The following is an 18213-nucleotide window of genomic DNA, read 5'->3' as shown; positions in this document are numbered from 1 at the left end:
ACATAAGAACATAAGCAATGCCTCCGCTGGGTCAGACCTGAGGTCCATCGTGCCAAAGCAGTCCGCTCACGCGGCGGCCCAACAGGTCCAGGACCTGTGCAGTAATCCTCTATCTATACCCCTCTATCCCCTTTTCCAACAGGAAATTGTCCAATCCTTTCTTAAACTCCAGTACCGTACTCTGCCCTAGTGCATTCCAGGTGTCCACCACCCGCTGAGTAAAGAAAAACTTCCTAGCATTTGTTTTGAATCTATCCCCTTCCAATTTTTCCGAATGCCCTCTTGTTCTTTTATGTTTTGAAAATTTGAAGAATCTATCTCTCTCTACTTTCTCTATGCCCTTCATGATCTTGTAGGTCTCTATCATGTCTCCTCTGAGTCTCCGCTTTTCCAGGGAGAAGAGCTCCAGCCTCTCCAATCTTTCAGTGTATGAAAGGTTTTCCATGCCCTTAATCATTCGTGTCGCTCTCCTCTGGATCCTCTCAAGTATTGCCATATCCTTCTTAAGGTACGGTGACCAATACTGAACACAGTATTCCAGGTGCGGGCGCTCCATTGCCCGGTACAACGGCAGGATGACTTCTTTTGTTCTGGTCGTAATACCATTTTTAATAATACCCAACATTCTGTTTGCCTTCTTCGCGGCTGCTGCGCATTGTGCCATTGACTTCATTGTTGTATCCACCAGTACACCCTTTCAAGGTTACTTCCCTCTAATACTAATCCCCCCATTTGGTAGCTGAACATCGGGTTCTTTCTCCCTATATGCATGACCTTGCATTTCCCTACATTGAATTTCATCTGCCATTTATTCGCCCACTCCTCCACTTTGTAGGTCCTCACACTCTTCCATAGTTCTAACTCTTCTACAGAGTTTAGTGTCGTCCGCAAATTTTATAACTTCACATTTCATCCCCGTTTCCAGGTCATTAATAAATACATTGAACAGCAGCGGTCCAAGTACAGACCCCTGCGGACAACAAAGACTAATCAGATCCTTCTTCCATGATCATCACTTTGTCATACTGACACAGATGCTCATGCTATCCCCAGTTTAGGCTCAGGAACACCCAGCCAGCAGCAGGGAGCTTTTCTACATGAGCGGCAGGAAAGCAGGCTGGGCTCTTGCAGTCCTTACAACTCCCTTTCTTCACCCTCTGGCTTCAATGGGTCAGAATCTGTGGAGTGATTCCTAGAGGCTGCCTGATGCTAACCTGGAAGCCTTTCATCTGCCGTGTCCTGCCTCCTCTGTCACAACTTCCTGTAGAGGAGAAGCTTCTGGGTTAGTGGCAAGTAGCCCTTAGGAATTGCTGCCATTGACTTTGACCTAGAAAGAGAGGAGGCAAATAGGAGAGCCAGAGCGAGGGAAAGAAATGGCAAACTGTAGGTAGACACAGTATAAAAAAAGGGGGTATTGAAAACTGTAAGAACATAAGAACATAGGTACGACGAGCGAGGTGATTAAATTTGCAGACGATACGAAGTTATTCAGAGTAGTGAAGATGCAAGGGGATTGCGAAGATCTGCAATGTAACATAATCAGGCTCGAGGAATGGGCATCGACATGGCAGATGAGGTTCAACATGGACAAGTGTAAAGTGATGCATGTCGGTAACAAAAATCTCATGCACAAATACAGGATGTCCAGGGTGGTACTTTGAGAGACCTCCCAGGAAAGGGACTTGGAAGTTCTGATCGACAAGTCGTTGAAGCCGTCCATGCAATGTGCGGTGGCAGCAAAAAGGACAAACAGAATGCTAGAAATGATTAAGAAGGGGATCACGAACAGATCAGAGAAGGTTATCATGCCACTGTATCAGGCCATGGTGCACCCTCATCTGGAGTACTGCGTCCAGCACTGGTCGCCTTACATGAAGAAGGACATAGTACTACTCGAAAGGGTCCAGAGAAGATCGACTAAGATGGTTAAGGGATTGGAGGAGCTGCCGTACAGTGGAAAGTTTAGAGAAACTGGGCCTCTTCTCCCTCAAACAGAGGAGATCGAGAGGGGACATGATCGAAACATTCAAGGTACTGAAGGGGATAGACTTAGTAGATAAGGACAGGTTGTTCACCCTCTCCAAGGTAGGGAGAATGAGAAGGCATTCTCTAAAGTTGAAAGGGGATAGATTCCGTACAAATGTAAGGAACTTCTTCTTCACCCAGAGAGTGGTAGAAAGCTGGAATGCTCTTCTGGAGGCTGTTATAGGGGAAAATACCCTCCAGGGATTCAAGACAAAGTTAGACAAGTTCCTGCTGAACAAGAACGTGCGCTGTTAGGGTTAGTCTCAGTTAGGGTGATGGTCTTTGACCAGAGCGCCGCTGCTTGAGTGGACTCCTGGGCATAATGGACCACTGGTCTGACCCAGCAGCGGCAATTCTTATCTTCTTATGTTTTGGCCTCTTAAAGCTATGTATTTAGTCCAATAAAATAGCATCACATTTTTCTTTTTTTAATTTATCCTCCCCCTTCCTTTTATGAAGCTGTGTTAATTTTTTTATCACTGGTAAAGCTCCGATGCTCATAGAATTTCTATGAGTGTTGGAACTTTTACCGCCGCAGCTATCAATAAAAAAAATGCTAATGAGGCTTCATAAAAGGTAGGTATATTTGTTAATTTTTAATGTGGTATCAATTTTTGAAATTTGCATCTATTGTCTTTATATTTTGCACAGTACAGGGGGATATCACGTTTTCTATTTCTCTGGTTTTCTCTTTTTCTTTATCTGCATTGTGGCTTCTATTTTTAATTTATGGTTAGTTATTCTATATTGTGTGAGGGTCTGTCTGTGTTCTGCGTATATGAAAGAGGCATGGTTTTCTGTTAGCATTAACTGTTCAGGATGGATTTGTACTAACCTGACTGCTTTAGTTTTCCAATGGGTTTATTGATGTTCTAGTATGCATTGTAGTGTTTGATGCTGTGTTTTCCTAAGTAGGACCTTGTTACGTGATTGGTGGATGTTACTGCTATTATGTAATGGTAGAATTGCTCTTCAGGTCAAGGGTGACCTTTGTAGTGTTCTATATTCACAGTATGCCTGTTAATCCACCCAGAACTGCAAGGTACGGGCGGAATAGAAGTCATTAATGTAATGTAATATAATTTAGATTACACCTTTCTCAGTAATAGATTAAGTTAAGTTTTATTCAGGTACGGTGGGTATTTTCATCATTCTGGAGAGCATACAATTTAAAGTTTTGTACCTGATTCAATGGATGGTTGAGTGACTTGTTCAAGACTTCAAGGTGTAGTAGTGACATCCCTGGTTCCCGGCTTGCAACTCTATTAAGTACAGCTATTACAGATAACACATATTATATATATATAAGCTGTAGCTAATCTTTGGTAACTTAGCCCCTTACTAAAGGCTAGCAGAGATGAAGCCTGGTGGCCACTTGGCAACCTACCAAAAACACAATGGTTTAAGAACATAAGAATAGCCTTACTGGTTCAGACCAATGGTCCATCAAGCCCAGTAGCCCATTCTCACTAGTACCTGGTCACTAGTAGAGAATGACACGGTGGCGGATTACCCACGGCTAGCTGCATTTAGCCGCGGGTAACCCGCCAAAACAGGGAAGAAAAAATAGTGGCCTCTGCGGGACGGGGACAAGGCCATTCACCGCCCCATGGAGCAGTGAATGGACTTGTCCCCGCAGTGAGGCAATCAAGATCGCGCGGTCCCCGCCATCTCCTTCCCTCCACCTCACCTTTGAATTGGAAGAGCACCGCCGGTTGAATTTTTGCCGGTTCGCGCGAAGGAAAAAAAAAAAAAGCCTCTCCTTTTCTCCTGCTCCTACCGCCATGCTGCAGCTACTAAAGCCGACAGGAAGTCTATCCGACGTCAATTCTGACATCGGAGAGGACGTTCTGGGCCAGCCAATCGCTGCCTGGCTGGCCCAGAACGTCCTCTCCGACTTCAGAATTGAGTCGGAAAGAAGACTTCCGGCTTTAGCAGCTGCAGCATGGCGGTAAGAGAAGGGGAAAAGGACGGAGGCTTTTTTTTTTTTTTTTTTAGCAGCAGGGAGGCAGCAGGCTGGCTTTGGCTAGGGAGGGAGAAAGGTAGACAGGCACAGGCAGGCAGGCAAGCTTCAGGGGTGGGGGTGGGACAAAGTGTGGAAGGCAGTGAGAGGGACATAGGAAGGAGGCACTAGGGGCACTAAAGACATGGGAAGGAGGCACTGGGGGCACTAAAGACAGGAAAGGGCACTTAAGGACATGGGAAGGAGGCACTGGGGGCACTAGACATGGGAAGGAGGCACTGGGGGCACTAAAGACAGGAAGGCACACTAAGGACATGGGAAGGAAGCACTGGGGCACTAAAGACATGGGAAGGAGGCACTGGGGGCACTAAAGACATGGGAAAGAGGCACTGGGGGCACTAAAGACAGGAAGGGCACTAAGGACATGGGAAGGAAGCACTGGGGACACTAAAGACAGGAAGGGGCACTAAGGACATGGGAAGGAGGCACCGAGGCCACTAAAGACATGGGAAGGAGGCACCGAGGGCACTAAGGACATAGGAAGGAAAGAGGGAGCGAATAGAAAGGGACAATTCTTGGGCCTGAGTGCAGAAAGAAAGAAAGGATACACAGACAGAAGGAAACGCAACCAGCGACTCATGAAATCAATCACCAGACAGCAAAGGTAGGAAAATGATTTTATTTTCAATTTAGTGATCAAAATGTGTCAGTTTTGAGAATTTATATCTGCTGTCTATATTTGTCTATTTTTCTATAGTTACTGAGGTGACCGAGCTTGCGGAGATGGGGCAGAAACAGGGTTTTAAAATTTTAGTCCTAGTAGTTTGCTGGTCCACAAAATAATTCTTTTAATTCTGCCAGTCCACGGGTGTAAAAAGGTTGAAAACCACTGATGTAGAGTATGCTGGCTTTCTTTTTCGCCAAGCCGCGCTCGCATTGATCAATCTTCTCCTCTCTTGCAACTTCCTGTTTCCGGTTGCATCAGAGGAGAATATTGAACAAATGAACACCCGCACATGCGGCTGGGCGAAAAAGAAAGCCGGCATACTCTACATCTAAGGTGAGATGGAGGGAGGGAGATGGCGGAACACTGCAGTCGGTCGGGTGTCTGCTGTTTTTGTATCACTGCCTGCCTGCGCTCACGTTCCAGATCTTCCTGCATTTTTAGTGTGCACAATTGACCTGATTCGAGCTATAGGTGAACATGGGGGACACGTCATTGAAAGGGAGGACAAGTTAATTGATTTATTTTATGTTCGGTTTTTACTACAGAGCAGAGGCACTGAAACAGATTCTCAGTGCAGTAGTAGTAGTGGCAGAACTCTCTTCTGTCTTCATGGTGTTTCGCAGTACTGAGGCTTATATGGATGCTGCGGGGACGGTGACGGGGCGGTGAATGGGATGGCAGTGGCGGTGACGGGGCGGTGAAAGGGATGGCAGTGACGGTGACAGGGCAGTGAAGGGAACGGTGGTGACGGGGCGGTGCAGAGGATGGTGGGCCGGGGACGGTGCAGTGATGGGGACAGATTTTTTCCCCGTGTCATTCTCTAGTCACTAGTACCAATCCAGGTCACTACTACCTGGTCAAAACCCAAGGACTAGCAACATTCCATGCTACCGATCCAGGGCAAGCAGTGGCTTCCCCCATGTCGTTCTCAATAACATATAATGGACTTTTCCTCCAGGAACTTGCCCAAAACTTTCTTAAAACCAGCTACACTATACACTCTTACCACAACCTCTGGCAATGTGCTCCAGAGCTTAGCTATTCTCTGAGTGAAAAAATTTCCTCCTATTGGTTTTAAAAGTATTTCCCTGTAACTTCATCACGTGTCCCCTAGTCTTTGTAATTTTTGACGGAGTGAAAAATCGATCCACTTGTACGCATCCTACTCTACTCAGGATTTTGTTGACTTTAATCATATCTCCCCTCAGCCGTCTCTTTTCCAAGCTGAAGAGCCCTAACCGTTTTAGTCTTTCCTAATATGAGAGGAGTTTCATCCTCTTTATCATCTTGGTCGCTCTTCTTTGAACCTTTTCTAGCACCACTATATCTTTCTTAAGAACATAAGAATTGTCACTGCTAGGTCAGACCAGTGGTCCATCGTGCCCAGCAGTCGGCTCACGCAGCAGCCCTTAGGTCAAAGATAAGGAGACCAGAATCAAACGCAATACTCCAGGGGCATTATAACATTCTTAGTCTTATTAACCATCCCTTTTAAAATAATTCCTAGCATCCTGTTTGCTTTTTTGGCCACCGCCGCACATTTGACAGAAGGTTTCATTGTATTGTTTACAATGATACCTAGATCCTTTTCTTGGGCGCTAATCCTCAAGGTGGACTCTAGTATCTGGTAACTGTGATTCAGGTTATTCTTCCCAATGTGCATCACTTTGCATTTGTCCACATTAAATTTCATCTGCCATTTGGATGCCAAATTTTGGTGTTCCAATTTTCTATGGTCCGCCTTCAATTTTTCACAATCCGCATGTGTTTTAACAGTTTAGTGTCATCTGCAAATTTAATCACCTCATTTGTCATTCCAATTTCCAGATCATTTATAAATAATTTAAATAGCACCAGTCCTAGTACAGACCCCTGCAACACGCTACTGTTTACTCTCCTCCATTGCGAGAAATGATCATTTAACCCTACCCTCTGTTTTTTATCCAATAACCAATTCTTAATCCACAACTGAATTTTGCGACCTATCCCATGACACTTTCATTTTCTCAGGAGCCTCTCATGAGGAACTTTATCAAAACCTTTCTGAAAATCTAGATACACTATATCAACCGTCTCACCTTTATCTTATAACCTGTCACTAAAATCGTCTGTAGTACCTGAAGATTGGAGGGTGTTTACACCAATTTTTAAAAAGGGTTCCAGGGGAAATCTGGGAAATTACAGACCGGTAAGCATCACTTCAGTGCTAGGCAAAATGGTAGAAACAATTATAAAAAATAAAATTGTGGAACACATAGACAAACATGATTTAATGAGATGGGGTCAACATTGGTTCAGCCGAGGGAGATCTTGCCTCACAAATTTGCTTGACTTCTTTGAAGGTGTGAATAAGCATGTGGATAAAAGTGAGCTGGTTGATATAATGTATCTAGATTTTCAGAAAGCTTTTCATAAAGTTCCTCACGAGAGGCTCCTGAGAAAATTGAAGTGTCATGGGATATGTGACAAAGTTTATTGTACATCCAATTCCACTCTCTTGTCTACCTGATATTCTGGCCACAATTCATGTGATTCAACATTTTGATTCTATTTCCCATCAAAATAGATGGCTTACCTCCTCTTCTCCTCTTTAGTTCAACTCTCAATTCCAAATTGATCGTCATCCTGATCACTGGCGTACTTGGATGGACAAAGATATTTGGTCGCTTGACCACATTCTTGAAATTAACTCCCTCTTCTCTTTCTCTCAGATTATGACCAAATATGCTATTCCTTCAACAAAATTTTTCAGATGGTTACAGCTCTCACATTGCTTGAAAAAATGTTCTCCTCCCGTCTTTGGATACCCCAAATCTTCCACCTTTCTCTCGCTCTCTCACCTGGGTTTCACCCCAGGTCATACCGCGTCTCTTTTCTAAAAAGAATTTTGCTCAAAACTATTCCCCATGTCCAAAAAATCTACTGACATATGGTCACCTGATACATCCTGGTAAGGATCTCCAGCAGATTGGGAGCAATATTTCAGTTTGATCTTATGCCGTACGGCGTCCTCTAGTATGTCTCAATCATATTTTCTTTCATATAAAGCTTTTTGGATTCCTAATAAAATGTTTCATGCAGGTCTCAAAGACTCTTTGTTGGCACACTGTCCTCATGATTCATCTTTATAAATCCAAAGCTGCTGATTTCTCCAATAGATATAATATTATATCTAAGATCTGGGATCCCATAGTTCACTTCACAGATAACTGCTGACATTCGCTACATACCGCTCACAAGGGTACTGGTCTAATCTACATTATATACTACTAGTCTTTAAGCCTGTTACATTAACGGATGCTAGAATAGATGTGTGTGTCTGTCTTTCTTTCTTTCTCTCTCTCTCCTTGGCCGCTGTCTTTTTTTATTTGTCTCTCTCCTTGGACGCTGGCTAACTGTCTTTCTTTCTGTCCATCTCTCTGGCCCCCTGTTTGTCTGTCATTCTTTCTGTCTGTGTTCTTCTGTCTTTTCACCCCAGAGCAAAGCTGTCTGCCCCCAGCACACCCTCCCCCAAAGCAGCCCCCTTTCCCTCTCCCTGACTGTCTCTCTGTGGCCCCCCCTTCTGTCTTCCCCGAGCAAACTTGTCAGTCCCCCAGCACACCCCTCCCCCCAAAGCAGCCCCCTTTTCCTCTCCCTGACTGTCTCTCTGTGGCCTCCCTTCTGTCTTCCCCTCAGAGCAAAGATGTCTACCCCCAGCACATCCCTCCCCCAAAGCAGCCCCCTTTCCCTCTCCCTGACTATCACTCTGTGGCACCCTTCTCTCTTCCCCCCCCCAGAGCAAAGCTGTCTGCCCCCAGCACACCCCTCCTTCCAAAGCAGTCCCCTTTCCCTCTCCCTGACTGTCTCTCCATGGCCCCCCTTCTGTCTTCCCTGAGCAAACCTGTCAGCCCCCAGCTCACCCCTCCCCCAAAGCAGCCCCTTTTCCCTCTCCCTGTGTCTCTGTGGCCCCCCTTCTGTCTTCCCCAGAGCAAAGATGTCTACCCCCAGCACATCCCTCCCCCAAAGCAGCCCCCTTTCCCTCTCCCTGACTGTCTCTCTGTGGCCCCCTTGGGCTTTTCCCCCAGAGCAAAGCTGTCTGCCCCAGCACACCCCTCCCCCCAAAGCAGCCCCCTTTCCCTCTCCCTGACTGTCTCTCTGTGGCACCCTTCTGTCTTCCCACCCCCAGAGCAAAGCTGTCTGCCCCCCAGCACACCCCTCCTTCTAAAGCAGCCCCCTTTCCCTCTCCCTGACTGTTTCTCCATGGCCCCCTTCTGTCTTCCCCCCAGAGCAAAGCTGTCTGCCCCCCAGCACACCCCTTCCCCAAAAGCAGCCCCTTTCACCTGTATCACCGGCACGACACCCTCCAGCCGTTCCTCTCAGCTATTTGGAATGAGTGCTCAGAGCGCGAGAGGGAGCGGGGCCAGGGCAGGGGCCATGGAGGTGCAGCGGGGGGGCCCTGGCTGCCCCAGCTGCAGCTTCTTTCGGCGTCAGTGAGGAAGGAGAAGTTGGAGAGGGATTCAGGTTCGAGCCGCCGCCCGGAACATCTTCAGCTCGCCAGCCCTGTGCGGGGGCAGTGCCCGACACTCTGCCGGGGCTTTGGGGAGAGTCTTCAGTGGCTCAGAGCCCTCCTCCTGGCAGCCGCTGCCAGCGCCGCTCTGCATCGCCTTCATCCCGCTGCCCGGTGCGTCAAGCTGGCGCATGTGCCTCAAGCCACCGAATAAGGCCACGGAGGGACACAACACATGTCCACCAGATCTTCCCCAAAATTAAAGCTATCCTTCCTTTCTATAAAAGGTATATCCCATGCTGGAAAACTAGGGACATCCCTCCCCTTTAGAATCACTGAGTTCTGGAACAACCTTACATCCCTGCTCCGAAATTCGAGCTCCCTCCAACTCTTCCGCAAACATCTGAAAACTTGGCTTTTCTCAAAAATGTAACACTTCCCCCCTCTCTGGCACCCTAAACCCCTCTATATCTACTTTACACTTAATCCTATAACCCTCCATTGGAGTTCCTTTCTATCCCAGCCCTGTAAACCGTGCCAAGCTCTATGATTGCGGAGAAGGTGCGGTATACAAACCTAAGGTTTAGTTTAGTTTAGTTTAGTTTAGGTACCCACAGCTTCCTAAGTGCGCATGCGCGCTTAGAGGATTATTATAGTTGATTATCTTCTATAGTATCTGCGTATCTGCTTTCACCTTTTGGACATAATATCTAAAGCAGTGGTTCCCAACCCTGTCCTGGAGGAACATCAGGCCAATTGGGTTTTCAGGCTAGCCCTAATGAATATGCATGAAGCAAATTTGCATGCCTATCACTTCCATCATATGCAAATCTCTCTCATGCATATTCATTAGGGCTAGCCTGAAAACCCGATTGGCCTGGTGTTCCTCCAGAACAGGGTTGGGAATCACTGATCTAAAGTACCCTTGTTATTAATGTTTGATTATATATACTATATCTGAGATTGTTATTCTTTCTTCTCCCTCCAGGTTACATGACTGTTCCTCACGAGGGGGGGGCTTTTATGATTACATTATATCATATTACTTTATGGTACTTTGATATCTTATGTATCGCTATGCGTTTATGTATTGGCATCTACCGTACTCTCTTTTGCTTGTTATGTTCTTGTCAAAAAAATCATTTTTTGCTTCAATAAAAATATTATGAAATTAAAAAAAAAAAATTCTCAGGCTATAAGATCAACTGGAGTAAGTCAAAACTAACTCTAATGAACAGTCTTTGTCTGCACAATATAGCAACTAACTTCATCTTCAAATGAGCAAGTGTGGGCATTAAACAACTGGAAATGGAACTGTGTAGAGATGTCACAAAGAATACAAAATGCAGTTATGTCCGAAATAGAAGCAATATACAGTATATAAGCAGATATTTTATTGGAAAGCCTAGACACATAGATGAATCTGGAAAATTGGCCAACTCCTTGATGACCCAGTGTTGAGAAGTTTCTCTTCCCTAAAAGCTTCCAACACTTTCATAGCTTTGTTGGAAAAGCAAGATTTGGGGGCAAACTTCTAGGGCATTGTCAAAACTAAGGTGTCCTAAAAAAATGGCATAAATTGGCACTAGGATGTCCTAATCACCAGCTTGCCCAAGTGCTGATTTTTTAAACCATCTTTCTGGATATCTTGCGAGTTGTTTTATCCACTGTGAATCCAGAATTACTGGGGGAGGGGGGTTGGAGGAGTGTTCTGGGCATGGTTAGATTTGGACATCTTATGATAATAATAAAACCTTTCCCAAGACATCCTAGATGGAACTTAGACCTTGTGAGCTAGACCTGTTTTAAGAGCATCTAAGTGCTAAAAAGGTATCCAAACTGACCAGATGACGACTGGAGGGATAAAGTTATGACCCCCCCACACACACACACACTCCCCCAATGGTCAATGACCCCCTCTCACCCCCCAAAAAATCTGAATGAAACAGTACATTCCTGTCTCTAGAACAGCAGTACCTGGTATAGGAAAGCCTAGTAGAGCATCACACAGGTGTCTTAAGTGGCCCGGTTATGGCGTAGCTGGTTTTAAGAAAGGTTTGGACAATTTCCTGGAGGAAAAGTCCATAGTCAATTATTGAGAAACACATGGGGGAAGCCACTGCTTGCCCTGTATAGGTAGCATTGAATGTTGCTACTCTTTGGGTTTTTGCCAGGTACTAGTGACCTGGATTGGCCACTATGAGAATGGGCTACTGGGCTTAATGGACCATTGGTCTGACTCAATAAAGCTATTCTTATGTTCTTATGGTGAATGGACTAGTGAACCCTGGATAGGAGGACCCAGGCCCATAAGCTATTCTAACCACTGCATTTATGATGGAAGGTGTGAGATCATCAAAACTCACCAAAATCCTACTATATGGCTATATAGGTGCCACCTACAGCCATAAGAGTTATTGGGATAGTAGTCAGGTGAATTTAGTAGGTTTTGAGGGAGTTTTAGAGGGCTCACGATACATTAGAAGGGGATTACAGTGAGATGTACTCATACTTCTGACACCCTTTATGTGAAATTCACAGCAGTGCCCTCTAAGGTGCCCCACTGCTATATCTGCATATCTATGTGGCCAGTCCATTACAATGCTTACCCCCTCCCACGTACAAATGGTCTGGATTTAAACATTTTGAACTTGGATATTCTTGAAGTCGAAAATGGTGAATAAAGTTAGATGTCCTAAAGGTTGGACATCAGCTAAGCCATCCAAGTAGGTGATTATAAAAAAAATTGGATATCGAACTTGGAGTGTAAGCAGATGGCTGGCTAATAGCTGAGCTCCTCTCTAAGAGCATTTTTCAGTTGAATTTGAATAATATTTTTTCTTCTGATTTAATATTAAATTCCTGAAAATGATTTCAACTAAGCAAAAGATCCATGAAGTTCCTTCTAAATCAACTGGGAAGACAAAAAGAATGAAAGAAGACTCTCAGTCCAGTGAGGTTCCTCTGCCAATGGATGCTTTGGACTTTATTGAAGTATTAGAGGAACTAAGGAAAATCAATATTAATATAACAGAAGTGAAACAGGAGATTAATATTATAAATAATAAATTCGACATATTAAACAACAGAATGGACAAGATAGAAAATAAAATGGGCAAGATTGAAAACTTACAGCAAAACTACAAAGAAGACCATACCATATTAATGGATATGAAAAAAAAATTGATTGATATGGAAAACAGATCGAGAAACCAGAATTTAAGAATTATTGGATTAAGAGAAGATGTTGAAGGGAAAAATATGATCTCTTTCCTAGAAGATATTATTCCAAAAATTCTCCCAATAAAAACAAAAGGATTAATAGAAATAGAAAAGGCACACAGGATTGGCAAAAAGAAACTTCAAGATAAAGAGAAACCAAGAACTGTTATATTCAAGGTAAGAAAATTTCAACATGTTTTAGATATCCTACAAGCTGCAAAAGAAATGAAAAATCTTACATATAAGGATTCTAAACTGTCTTTTATTCAAGATTTTGCTAAAGAGACTGTACAAGTCAGAAAACAATTCTTACTACTCAGACAATCATTGAAAGAAATAGGTGCTAAATATGGATTATATTACCCAGCATCTATGAGAATCACATATAAAGAAAAATCTTTTCAATTTGAAGACCCAGCAAAACTTAAAGAATTTATATCATCTCTTGAATCACCTATGAACTAAAGAATAATGGTTATTTGATGAATGAATGGAATATGTGTATAAAAATCTACATTTAAAGTCTTTTAAACATTTATTACAAGAAAGGAAATATAGGAAAAATAATATTTCTATATACTTTAATGGATATAAAATGGCTGCCGAAACTGATATAATCAACTGTTTTGGAACTATTAGAATAGTTTTAAATAAAAATAAAGAAGATTCCACTCAAGAATGGTGAAAGCAGTATGCAAATTGATATTCACACTTACCTGGCAACGGAAGAACAGAGAGAAAAGTGATTGAATTCGAATGAGACCTTGTAAACTTTATGGATAAACTGACATTTTCATGATAGAAGTATGATAGGAAAGATTGGGAAAAGGAAAAGTGAGCAACGAAGAATGAAAGTGGAGTTAACAGCTTAACAGATGATATAGGATAACATTTTCATATATTGAGAACGTTGGATAGCGCGACGGAGAACAATATGAGAAACAAGGAAATGATCACATGCATTGTCAGCGGCGATCGAGAGACAGTCTACCTGAACGGCGAAGAACTAGGGCCGAGCAAACATGGAAGATGCAATTCCACGGGCCAAAAAATCTCATTGATATGGGAAACTTGATGATGTAGCTGCCGTCATGGTCAAATTTCGTTACCTGTCTGCGGCCCTTGATCGGAATCATCCTGAAGTTAACTGAAGGTCGTCAGCCAGACTGCAACTGCAGGATCTTGAAGACATTGCCTTCAGTGAATGGCCGGAAACGAGAGATGACTCTGAATTACTCCACCCCACTAATTTCCGGTTTGACGCCCCACGTTCGAGGTCCTGTTTTTGTTTTTTTTTCTTTTCGCCACCACCGCATGTCTCTCACACACTTGGCCCCGAAGGTGATAGTTTAAATTGCCCTGAGATCCCGATATTCATCGACCCGGATTTTCTTCAGATCACTTTGCCGCTGAGATCGGGAGCAGCAGATCTGGAGTCCCCTGTGAGCCCCAGCTGTGACGGCACCAGCAAACACCATCTTTGACTCTGAACAACTTTCCAGCAGAGATGGAGGTCATGCAGTTGCTGTGGGCCTTGTCTATGACAGCTATCCTGGATTGGCAATTGCTTGCTCCACCTCATCAACATCACTGAAACTATAGACTGAAGACAATGTTTTATTTTATTTTTATTGCCAATTAATTATTATTTAACCTGTTGTCTTGTTCTATTTTATCTTCTATTATTTGTATTTATCCAGAATTCTATTGTTTAACGGAAGTCACTTACTGCACTGACGTAAATTCCAATCAGTGCTGAAAATGAGAGTCTCTCTTATCTCATATACCGCTTATTAGGGTCATCAATCAAAGGGTGAAAATATATGAAAAATTGAATGATATTGAGCATATGAAGATGTGTGACAGAGTGTGGATTTGAATGACTGAACTTAGAGACTGAAGGGTTTTAAATTTCACCATTGCTTGAAATATAAAAAATTGAATCTGTGCTAATGCCAAATATAATAGGGATATATGTGTACCTTTATGGATGTTTGTGGATGTTTGATCCCATTAAGTATGAACACTTGGACATGGAAGTGATTATTTCTATGAAATTCAAGGAGAATGGAAAGATTTCATGATCTGTTATACAGATGAGAAATTGCCCTGATTTAGTTCTCTCCTGTTATACAAATATGGAAAGGCAGATATGAAACTAATTTACTAGATTAGAATATGTTTGATGTAAGATTTGACATCTGATTCATAATGAAAAGAAAAGAACTAGTCCTTATATTTTATTTTTTTCCATAAATCTTATGGTAAATAGAGGAAAGTATACTTAATTGTACATGTAAGTAGAAATATGAATATTGATATAGGTTTATAAAATAGAATTGATACACATATAAGAGGAAAAGCGGGAATTAACACTTATAGATTTTTAACTACTATAATACAGGGGAAATAAGAAAATAAGTTGCTCGGAAAGGAGAAGAGGGTTGGTCTGATCGTTTGACTCCAAGTTATCGCATTATAAGAAGGGGTGGGATAAGGGAGGGTTTAGGGATGGGTTATTGGGATTTTATTAATATAGTCTATAAGATATTAAAGGGAGAAAGAAATTTATCTTATAAAAAATTAAGGGAAATTAAATCTATACAATGGAAATACTCATTATATAATTTATTAAAGTTTATATCTGATAATAATAGTTCTAATAATGGAGCTTAAAATACTTTCACTTAATGTTAATGGTTTAAGCCATCCAATAAAAAGAAAGAAAACGCTTTTATTTTTGAAACACCAAAATATAGATATCTGCTATATTCAAGAAACACATTTATCAGCTATAGAATCTATGAAATTAAAAGATAATTGGATAAAACATTGTTTTTATGCACCAGCTATAAAAAAGAAAGCAGGAGTTGCAATTTTAGTAAATAAGAGATGTACTGCAAATTTCAAATTTATTTCAGCTGACCCTTTGGGAAGATGGTTACATGTAAACATGATTCTGGGAAATACTACCATGGAGCTGTTCAATGTATACGCACCCAATATGAACCAAATTGAATTTTTTAAGACTCTACATCAATTGTTAATACCACTGGCTACTTCAAATTTAATTGTGGCTGGGGATTTTAATGCTGTTATAGATCCTTTTATGGACAAAAAACCTAGTAGAAATATGAAATCATTAGGATTAGATAATTTGGTAACAAATTGTGATTTAAAAGATATATGGTGTAACGGAGCCGGTACCTGTGCCTTCAGTGATGCCGGTCTCCGCTCACCTGTACGCCCCCTCGACGTGCTTCTTTTAGGTAAGAAGTCCTGCTAGAACACTCTTCATGACTCAGGAAATATAAATGATAAGAAAAATGAGTTCATGATGCAAAATCAAGTGCTTTATTGTCAATTGGAATGGGAGAGTCAGTTTTCACACCCAGTCCTGACTTCCCAAATATAGGAAAAATCCATAAACAAAAATATAGCTGAATCCAAAAACACAAGGCTCAGCTATCACCTTAATGCAGGTAAGTAAAGATTTCATATAGTTCAAATAAACATCCACAATGTTGGTTCATTAACCTTCAATAGTCTTTGAACAATATAGCAAGCACTGCTGGTAGTGCTGTAATCAAGCCCTGGGGTTCAGATGGCTTCTTCCCACTCAGTTTAACTGGACTGCTGTGGGGGAGGGGAGTAAGTGAATCCACTACAAAACTTTTCTGAATAACAGAATGCCACGAATGGCCCCACTAACCCTCCTGGAATGGAAAGTGGATTCTCCCCAATTATCTCCTCACTTCCCTCAGGTAATTACCACAGCCAGAAAGCACATTAATTAAACTTCTGGACTTCAGGTATTCAAAGTTTAGCACAAAAAGAAAAACGTTTTTTTTTTCTTTCTTTTTTTTTCCTGCTTCCCTCAAGCAGGGCAGTCACAGCCAGCACAAGTCCCTTAAAGGAATTCAAGAATCAAACATCCATTCTCACACAGTGTAAACCCAAGCCCAGGAGGATTATAAATCTTACAACTCTCAGCCCTGCCACTTAGCTCATTTCCATTGGTACCTCTTCAGGCAGGCTGACAGTTTCTCCAAACTCCATGGGTTCCTCACTGAGTAACTGGCTGGCCAAAGGGGCTGTGTCAGGCTCCTGCATTTCCCAGTCCTGAGATTCTGGAAAACCTTCAGCAGGAGAGATCCTTTCCAGGTCTGGCCCTGAGTAGACTGCCCTTCTCCTTCTCAGAGCAGCCTCTAAAGTACCTAGGGGAATCTGACCTGCCCTTGGAGGGGGAGGAGCTTTCTGACGATTTCTCCTGGCTGTCTTTGGGAGCTTAATCATTCCCTTCAGCTGGGAGAAGCCAGGGGAAGGGAGCTCTCTCTGGGACTCTTGTGGGCTGTCCCAACTCTCCTCATCACCTCCCTGGAGCTCAGCCCCGACTGAATTAAAGGGCAAGCTAGGTTTTTCCTTAGGCTTGGTCACAATCCTATCCCCGTGATTGGCCCTCTGGATCACTGGGCCAGGTTTAACAGTAGCCTGCCCTGGCGAAAGCTGCACTTTAGGGATAGGGTTGTGACATACCCTCACCTTTAAGGGCTGCCCATCCTGGGATCCTAAATCTCTTTCAGTCACAGTCTGCATTCTCGATAGACTGTCCACATTCGTACTCAACCGCCCTGGCCGATGCAGTACCCGGAACCGGAACGTCTGAAGGGCTAAATACCACCGAGTGAGGCGAGAGTTGTTGTTCCTCATGGTATTCAGCCACTTCAGCGCAGCATGATCGGTTATCAAAGTAAACTCCCGTTCTTGTAAATAATATTCCAGGGTCTGCATCGCCCATTTCGCAGCAAGACACTCCAATTCTACCGTCGCGTAATTACGCTCATTGGGGTGTAGCTTCCGGCTTAAATACAATACCGGGTGTTCTACCCCTAGTACCTCCTGACTCAAGATCGCCCCTAATCCAGTGCCAGAGGCGTCTGTTTGCAGGATCAGAGGTTTGGCTAGATCAATAGACCTCAGGACCGGGTTTGTACACAAAGCCTTCTTGAGGTCCTCTAGTGCCTCTCGGCCCGCCCCCTCCCATCTCAGTGTGTCCGGCCTATCTTTCCTCAACATATCAGTGAGGGCTGAAGCACGGGTGGCGAAGTTGGGTACAAATCGCCTGTAGTACCCGACAAGGCCCAGGAACCCTCGGAGCTGTTTCTTTGATGTGGGGCACGGAAAGTTTCTCACACATTCAACCTTATCGATGAGGGGCCTAATTTGCCCTCTGCCCACCATGTACCCCAGATACTTCACCTGTCTTTGTCCTAGATAACATTTTTTTGGGTTGACAGTAAATCCCGCCAACCGCAATGATTCTAAGATGGCCCTGACATGCCTTAGGTGTTGGCTCCAATCCTGGGAATGTATCACTATGTCATCGAGGTAGGCATCAGCGTAGGCCTGGTGCCCTCTCAGTACCTCCATGACCCCTCTTTGACATGTAGCCACGGCCCCATGAAGGCCGAACGGCATGCGCCGAAACTGATAGAGGCCCCCAGGGGTGCTGAATGCGGTCTTAGGCCTTGCACTGGACGACAGCGGAATTTGCCAATATCCTTTTGTGAGGTCAATAGTGGAGAGGTATTGGGCCTGTCCTAATTGATCTAAGAGCTCATCCACTCTGGGCATCGGAAACGCATCAAATTGCGATATCTCATTAAGCTGCCGGAAGTCAATACAAAACCTGGGGGTGCCATCGGCCTTGGGAACGATCACAATAGGACTTGACCAAGGGCTCTGGGATGGCTCGATCACCCCCAGGGTTAGCATTTCCTCCACCAAATT

At 43.5% G+C, this 18213-nt stretch overlaps 1 protein-coding gene across 1 annotated transcript in view; it reads right to left on the bottom strand.

Annotated features, from left to right (window-relative positions):
- Positions 1 to 18213, bottom strand: part of SGCZ (sarcoglycan zeta) — a 519085-nt gene that overhangs the window by 92659 nt on the left and 408213 nt on the right. The gene's annotated exons all lie outside the window — the stretch shown is intronic.

This window comes from Geotrypetes seraphini, chromosome 1 (genome assembly GCF_902459505.1).
Source record: "Geotrypetes seraphini chromosome 1, aGeoSer1.1, whole genome shotgun sequence".
In the NCBI taxonomy this organism is placed as follows: domain Eukaryota; kingdom Metazoa; phylum Chordata; class Amphibia; order Gymnophiona; family Dermophiidae; genus Geotrypetes; species Geotrypetes seraphini.
The sequence above is the reverse complement of the archived record's forward strand: the minus strand, read 5'-3'. Positions and strand labels throughout refer to the sequence as shown.